Here is an 8,624-nt window from a genome sequence, read left to right as displayed (position 1 = left end):
GGGTTTAAAGTTTCGTGAAAAGGCCGTTTTAAGCCCATTTTAATCCAAATAAAAGAGAGATAGACTCCTTCAAGGTGTAGGACTTTGATAACCTAAAGAGGACTATATAAAGACTTATTCTTAAGGGATTTGAGAGTTTTTTGGGGGACATGGAAGAGAAGCGGACGAAAGATTGAAGACTCTTGGGTTGTATTTTTCCTTTCTTCTTCAATTCTTTGCTATGGATTCCAACTCTTTTCTTTTTCTTTTGATTGAGAGCATGCATAGCTAAGTGTTTATGGCTAGGGTGATTGATGAAACCTAGTTCAACGATGGTTTAATTAAAAGTATTTGGGTTTTATTATATTTTTGTCTTTCGGATTGATCATTTATTATACACTAACTCCGTTTTGATGTTTGACCGTCATTAGAATGTGTTTGTGATTTATATTGCTTTCGAGAGATTCAATATAGATTAGCACTTGATAATAAATGACATAAGGTTCGATAATAGATAGAGATACCGTTATGCCTTGTGAAATCTTATTTTGATGATCATTGTGGATAAATGCATGTTTGTATATTTGCAGATTAATTAGAGATAATTAATCTCATATGTGAGCATAGATTCAATCGACCATCGAGAGAGGCTTTTGATTAAATTAAGGTCATTGATTTTCAGTTCAAAGCAAGAATTATAAGACCCAATCATTGAAAGATTAAACCATTTATAGAACTACGGTGGATTCATGAACCCTAGTGCATTAGATTTTTATATTTAAAACCTAAAGAGTTATTTTGTGTTTTCCTTTTGGTGAGTTAGTTTTAACTTGATTCATCATTATATTACTTGTTACGATTCTGTTCACTTGCGGGAAAGAATACACGGACAAGTTTTTGGCGCCGTTGCCGAGGACTAACTCTTTTGATTATTGCTTTGATTGATATTAGCTTTAACTGTTAAATTTTGTTTTCATTATTTTCTGGGCTAAGCTATTTCAATTTGTGTGTGTGTGCAGGGATTGAGATAGTGCATGAGCCGTTCAGAACATTCGGATATTTGTGAGTTTGATCCTAAGATAGAAAGAACATTCCATCAAAGGAGTCGTGAACAAAGAGCAAGGAGGGAAGAGCAACTGAGTAACATGGGTGGCAACGTAAACCAACTTGTTCCAATGGCTCAGCCCATTGAAGTTAATGAAAGAGACATTCTGATGGGAGATTTCATGATACCCCCTCTAATTGAGAATCGGTTAAGTATAATTTATCCTCCCTACGGGCATGAGAACTTTCAGTTGAGGCCGGATGTAATCAATCTCTTTGCCAACAACATACCATTTTATGGAATGAGTGAGGAAAATCCACACTATCACTTGTCTCAATTTCTGGAATATTGTGGGAATTTCAAGTATCAAGGAATTAATGAAGAGGCACTTAAGATGCGCCTTTTCCCTCACACTCTGAAGGATAGGGCTCGAGAGTGGTTAGACTTATTACCACCGGGTAGTATTACTACATGGACAGATTTGGTACAGAAGTTCACACTCAAATACTTCCCACCGGCCAAGATTACCAAACTTAAGCATGAGATTTCAACTTTTCAGCAAGCTGAGTTTGAAAATTTTCATGAAGCATGGGAGAGGTTCAAGGAGCTATTGAGGAAGTGTCCTAGTTATGGTTTTCCACTACCAGCTCAAAATCACATTTTCTATGCTGGACTCACTCCTCACAGCCGCTCTGCAGTTGATTCTATAGTAGGAGGATCAATCCGAAACAAATCAGCCGGGGAGCTTCATGACCTTTTCGAGACAATGAGTGAGCAATTAGTGATGTGGCCAGATAGAAACTCACATAAAAGAGTAGCAGGAGTGCATGAGGTGGATGTTAACACGTTGATTTTAGCCAAGATTGATGCACTATCAAAGCAGATGGAAGCCTTAAAGTATACTTCGAATGTTAATATGGTGTAAGGATCACTTCCCATATGTGCAACTTGTGGAGCAACTCATCCATCGCCTGAATGTCCGCTGCTCATAAATCCACCATTCACGGAGCAAGCTGCCTATGCACAGAATTTTCAACATCAGCAAAATTTCCAAAGGCAGCAGAGTAACCCATTATCACAAACATACAATCTGGGCTGGAGGAATCATCCTCATTTTTCTTATGGTAATACTCAGAACATCTAAAATCCACCAAAACAAGGGTGGCCACAAGAGGAAAAAGAAGATGGGAGGAAGCACTTTTAAAGCTTCAAGAACGAAGTGACCGGACGGACGCAGCCATTAAGAATATTGAAAATCAGATTGGGCAACTAGCAAAAATCTTAACGGAAAGGCAACCAGGCACATGGTCGAGCAATACAGAAGTTAACCCAAATGAGCAAGTAAATGCAATCACAATAAGGAGTGGGGTGCAACTACCAAAAATTCATGTTAAAAGGCCAGGTGTGGTAAAAGAAAATGGTATTGTTCAGGAGACAATGGATCAACTTGAAATGCCTGAAGTAGTAGCTGAACAAGAGAAGGTAATTCCACCACCGGTTAAGCCATATGTTCCTCCAATTCCATTCCCTCAGAGGTTGCGCAAACACAAACTGGATAAGCAATTTGAGAAGTTCCCAAAGGTATTCAAGAAGCTTCACATAAACATCCCATTTGTTGATGCCTTAGCTCAAATGCCTACCTATGCGAAATTTATGAAGGAAAATTTATCAAATAAGAGGAAGTTGGAGGAGCATGAAACTGTTATGCTAACGAAGGAGAGCAGCGCTATATTGAAAAATAAACTACCACCGAAGCTTAAAGATCCAGGGAGTTTTACTATTCCTTGTACTATTGGTAGTTTATTATTTGAACGAGCTCTATGTGATTTGGGTGTTAGTATAAATCTAATGCCTTACTCTATTTTCAAGAAGCTTGGATTAAAAGAACCAACACCCACCACTGTTTCTCTTCAATTGGCTGATAGAAGTATCAAATATCCGAGGGGAGTAGTGGAGAACGTTTTGGTAAAAGTGGATAAATTTATTTTTCCTGTTGACTTCTTTGTTCTGGACATCGAAGAAGATTATGATATGCCCTTAATTTTAGGGAGGCCTTTTCTTGCCATAGGGAGAGCTTTGATTAATGTCCAGCAAGGAACACTTAGCCTTAGAATTTATGATGAGACGGCTACGTTTAATGTATTTAAGGCTATGAAATATTCTTGTGGCAATGAAAAAGAAGTCTTAATGAGAGATGGCATTGTTGATTTAGTAGAGAGACCTGATAACCCTAAAGAAAATTGCATTGCTAACTCTTTTGATGAGCATGAACAAAGTTTGGATGCCAAGAACAAGGTCGTGGTCGTGGGTTCTTTGGGAGAGAAGTAAAAAGATTGTCCATCCAAAAGAGACAAACGGTGTTCTTTGGATGTTTCTTCGTCTTCAAAAGCCAAGCCACCAAGTCATGAAAAGGAAAAGCTGGTAAAGGTGTTGAGGGAGCAAAAGAAGGGGATTGGATTGAAATTTGCTAACATTAAAGGAATAAGTTCATTAAATGGCACCCACAAAATGGTGATGGAAAAAGAATTCAAGCCTCCTTGAAAATGGAGGCCTAGTCAAGCTAATGACTTTAAACAAGCGCTTATTGGGAGGCAACCCAATTTCCTATCTCTTTCATTTATTGGCATGTTGCATTTATTTATTTATTTGTTTTCTCTTCTTTTCTTTACTTTGTGTTAGGTTAGAGTGTCACTCTTTAGGATTTTTTGCACAAAAACAATGTTGAGGTCACCATAACAGCATGCACTTGGTGTTTGATAAAATACCCCAACCAATGTTCACCTGCACATTGCACCTTAAGTTTGGGATTGTGAGGTTTAAGTTTGGGGGGAGTTTGGGCATCCATGTGACTCTGTCCACTTCATGTCACTCTTATTCATTGTTGCCTTCTCATGTTCAAACTTGTGCATTGTAGGTACATTTTCAGAAGTGATAATGCAATCGAAGAGCCATCCTACACCAGCTGCTTACAAGGGAAAAGTCATTGCCGAAAGTTCCAATACCTCAAAACGAGCGTGTGTTGATCTATCTACCATCACAACCTTGACACTATAGATCGGGTACACTCCTTCCTTTTCTTTCTCTTCGTTCCATTGGGACAATGAAACATTTAAGTTTGGGAGGAGGTTCACTATGGGCAGCTACATATGTTACATGATCTGGTTGAATGGTGTTAAAAAAAAATGATCTTATTTTGTTGGGTAGATGTGCCATCAATGATGAAGCTTATTGGGTACCATTTTGATGAAACGAGTAAAGATAATGATGCTACTCATTTTGTTTTGTGATTAATTATCCATGTTAGACGAATGTTTGAGCACAAATGTCAGGAGGTTAAATGCATAGGTTCCCATTTAAACTTTTTCCCTTAAATCAACTTTGTGAGCAACTCAATCATCAAACATTATGAAAAGAAAAGTTTGGGGAAAGTTGAGCCATGATGGCAAATGTTGAGGAATGTGTTGATTCCGTGCATGTTAAAATTTGTGTGGAATGTGTTAGACATACTAAGAGAAGCTAGGCAATGACCATAGGCTAGTGATCTCATCCCTATGTCACTATGTCGTGCACCAAATTAAATTTGAGCCTGCATATATCTTATACCTTTCTTCGTAGCCTGAATGACTTGAGTGATTATGCCCGTAGGGGTATCTTAAAACCTGGTGCCCCGTGGTCATCTGGCTTGGGAGTCATCAGCTGAAAGTTCATTACAAGGGTCATTCAGAAAGCTTAATGGAGTGAAGGCTTGCACATAAGTTATATATAAAAAAAAAAACGAGATGGAGCATAAAATGCACTCGTTCAGCCAAAAAAAAAAATCGCAAGGCTAAAGAAAAAAAAAATCTCAATAATAGTGCCGATATTTGTAACTCGTAGGGATTGAGAAAATTGGTGGGTTTGACTGTCTAGTGGATGTTAGCATGCCGAAGCATTCAAAATAAAAGAGAGTCCTCACAAACCAAGACAACGCCATTTTTGGCTGAGTCCAACCAAACTTGAACAAGAAAGAAAATATTGATTGAGAGCACCTAGGGACTGAATGAAAAAACCAAGTTTGGGGGTGGAGTGCATATTACAAGCGAGAAAGTGTACAGGACCATCAAGGGGTCGGGATACCAACAACCTTATGCATGATATTGTACCTGACAGGATTCGCACACACCCACACACGTCAAAACATGGACTAAGTCCAAAACAGTTGTGTAGCATTACTAGAAAACTCTGTGTGAATTATGAATGATACCAAAATCTGAGGCTACCTTGAAGGCTATCCAACTTGTAAGTGATTTTGAAATATTAACTATTCTCTACTTGAGGGGTGATATATTTGAGTCGATAATCTTGCTCGGGACGATCAAGAGTCTAAGTTTGGGGGTATTTGATAAGTGCTTTTTTATACACTTATTTTGGTCTATAAACTTAACATTTATACATTCATTGAGCTTGATTTCTACTTGATTTTGTTCCATATATGGTTATGTAGATGTGGAGCATGTGTTGAATACACTTGGAGCAAAAAGAGTGATTTTGGTGCATGATGGGAGTGAAATAAAGCTTGGAGGCAAGGTCGGGTATCAATGCAAAAGAAAACAAAAGATTTTCAAGAGCCAAAAAGTGGAAGATGATAAAGTAAAAGGCCACAGAAGAAGGCTAGCGGTCTTACATCGGAATGCATACCGCTGTAGGACCGCTGTAAGATTTAGTTTCTGGAGCTCACGGGTCTACAGCGGAATGCATACCGCTGTAGGACCGCTTTAGGAATTAGTTTCTGGAGCTCACGGGTCTACAGGGGAATGCATACCGCTGTAGGACCGCTTTAGGAATTAGTTTCTGGAGCTCACGGGTCTACAGCAACAAGCATACCGTGGTAGGGTTTAAAGTTTCGTGAAAAGGCCGTTTTAAGCCCGTTTTAATCCAAATAAAAGAGAGATAGACTCATTCAAGGTGTAGGACTTTGATAACCTAAAGAGGACTATATAAAGACTTATTCTTAAGGGATTTGAGAGTTTTTTGGGGGACATGGAAGAGAAGCGGACGAAAGATTGAAGACTCTTGGGTTGTATTTTTCTTTTCTTCTTCAATTCTTTGCTATGGATTCCAACTCTTTTCTTTTTCTTTTGATTGAGAGCATGGATAGCTAAGTGTTTATGGCTAGGGTGAATGATGAAACCTCGACTTCTAATGATTTGATTTAAAGTTATTTGGTTTGCTATTTTCTTATCTATCCGGGTTGATTGTTTGTTATGTTTATGATGTTGTTTTGATGTTTGATCACCATTGAAACTTATTTGTAATTTGTATTGCTTTCGAGAGATTCAATACGGATTAGATATGATAGCAAACAACGTAGGGTCCGATAATAGGTAGAGATACCGTTATGCCCTATGAAATCATTGTGTGATGATCTCCGTGATTGAATGCATGTTTATATGTTTGAAGGTTGACTAGAGATAGTTAATCTCATATATATACATAGAACTGAATGACCATCGAGAGAGGCTTTTGGTTGTAATTGGATTATCGATTTTCAACCTAAGATAAGGAATAGCAACACCCGAGTAATGAATAATTGAATCATAGAAGGCCGACGGTGGATTCACTAACCCTAGTGCCTTAACTTTGAGAGTTTTTGAATCAAAGAAATTGTCTTGTTTGCATCTTTTATTAGTAAACTAGTTTTCATTACAGTTGAAGTCTTTGTTAATGTGTGTGTTAGGTTAAGGTTAAATCAATTAGAGTAAACGTCAAAAGTTAGTCCTCGTGGGTACAACACTCTATTCATCACTGTATTACTTGTCACGATCCGTCCACTTGCGGGATAGAATTAGCCGGACAACAAGGCTATTCATCAATGGAACATAAGTTCTCAACATAACTTAATACATAACATAAGTTCTCAACTAACATTAACCCTAAATAGGGTTATACATTATCATTCCTTAAACTTCAATCATAAATCATATCTTACATCATAGACTTTCAAAACGTTCAGAGTACAAAATAGCAGAACTTAAATACATGGGCTACATATCATACATTCCATTTACATTCATTTCATCATGCACTTTGCTAAGTGCCATTTCGTGCCTCATTCATTATCATTTCTGCTACAATCTCCATCTGGAACGTTTGAATATTTTGGGGACAAACCCCAATTTAGATGATGAATTATCTAAGTAAGCATTCATTTAAAAATTTGCATACGTGAGTGCAAAATGCAACAATGTCCTTTCCACTTAGCCGTTTGAGCTAACAAGCCATTAACAACTTTCATACCGGCCTGAGCAGACGTAATAACTTTCATACTGGCTTGAGCTGACGTTGCTTGTCCGTACTCTCAAACATAATGCAATGCATGATGGATGGTAACGTTTATGTATGTATGCATCTCAACATAACATGCCGATGCATCTACGTGAAAGCACATCGAAACATAACATGACAACATGCCAAAACATACTTTGAAGCATACATCATATCAAACATATAGGCATACCATTTCAAACAGTAGGGTACGTTTTTAGAAAATACCTTTCATAAATAAATTAAGTTTTGAGAAAACTAGGTTACCTTTGAAATTTGCTTAAGCCTCGAGAAGCGTGCTTTTAACCTCAAGTGTGTGACTGCCTCGATTTACGTGCATCATCTCAATTTGCGTGCCAACCTCAAAACTCGCACAAGTCACTTCAACTTAAGTCTCAAAGCATCTTAATCATCATATTTATTTAAATGAGTATTGTGACACCCGTAACTTACTTACATGCTTAACAATAAATAATAATATTCGAATGAAGTTTAAGGTTTAGCGCAGAAAAATTGGAGAAACTAGACTTTTATAAACTTAAGTAAAGTTTCGAACATAATAAAATTCAAAGCAAGTTTCGTGTAAATATAAAGTTTGACATGGAAACATGGTTTCAACAAAAGAAAGGAAGACTTGGCGAAGATGCTTTATAGCAATAACATATATAAAAATATCCGAAGCTTAAAGCCAAACTCATACTTCCTTGAAATTAGATAAAAATCCAAGACATGCTTTATGGCATACATATAAGAAAAGATCAGAGTTCAACCCCAAGAACTTTGTTTCAAAAGGAAACTAAAACTTAAATTCTTGAAAAATTCTTTTTCAATGATCCACCACGCTCCACGTCCACGTCTCGATCTCCTTTTTCATGATCATCTGGGGGGAGAAAACATAAGGGGTGAGATTACGCAAATCTCAGTAAGTACAAGAGAACTATCAAACGTATTTAAACATGACATGAACTTGCAACATGAACATATAACATAAGGGGACACGATAGGTTCTACCAACTTGCAGGAGTAAGAACCACCGTGCGTAGCGCTACTAAACCCTGGTCCCATAACTTGCTTGAGAACATGAAACTTGCTTGAAACATAACATAAGGGACCACATAAACATGATTCATGAGCATACCTAAACATCGTAGATAGTTCATAGTGTACTTTCCTTAACTTGGTTGGAAATGATCTAACTTTTTCGGCGAGGCTGTCTTGCTCCTGTTTCTACACCAAATTTGCTCATTCCTTTTGTAGAATTTTCCCCTTACTTTCTATCTCAAAATCCTCTCTTTTG

General features: G+C 37.5%; 1 non-coding gene across 1 annotated transcript; it reads right to left on the bottom strand.

Annotated features, from left to right (window-relative positions):
• Positions 1-1,553: 1,553 nt before the first annotated feature.
• Positions 1,554-1,660, bottom strand: LOC127805366 (small nucleolar RNA R71). Its single transcript, XR_008024102.1, has one exon. It is a non-coding gene; the product is annotated as a small nucleolar RNA R71 (small nucleolar RNA).
• Between the last annotated feature and the right edge of the window lie 6,964 nt (positions 1,661-8,624).

The sequence above is a fragment of the Diospyros lotus genome, chromosome 6 (assembly GCF_014633365.1).
Source record: "Diospyros lotus cultivar Yz01 chromosome 6, ASM1463336v1, whole genome shotgun sequence".
Lineage (NCBI taxonomy): Eukaryota > Viridiplantae > Streptophyta > Magnoliopsida > Ericales > Ebenaceae > Diospyros > Diospyros lotus.
Note: the sequence above shows the minus strand (reverse complement) of the source record. Positions and strands in the feature narration are given on the sequence as shown.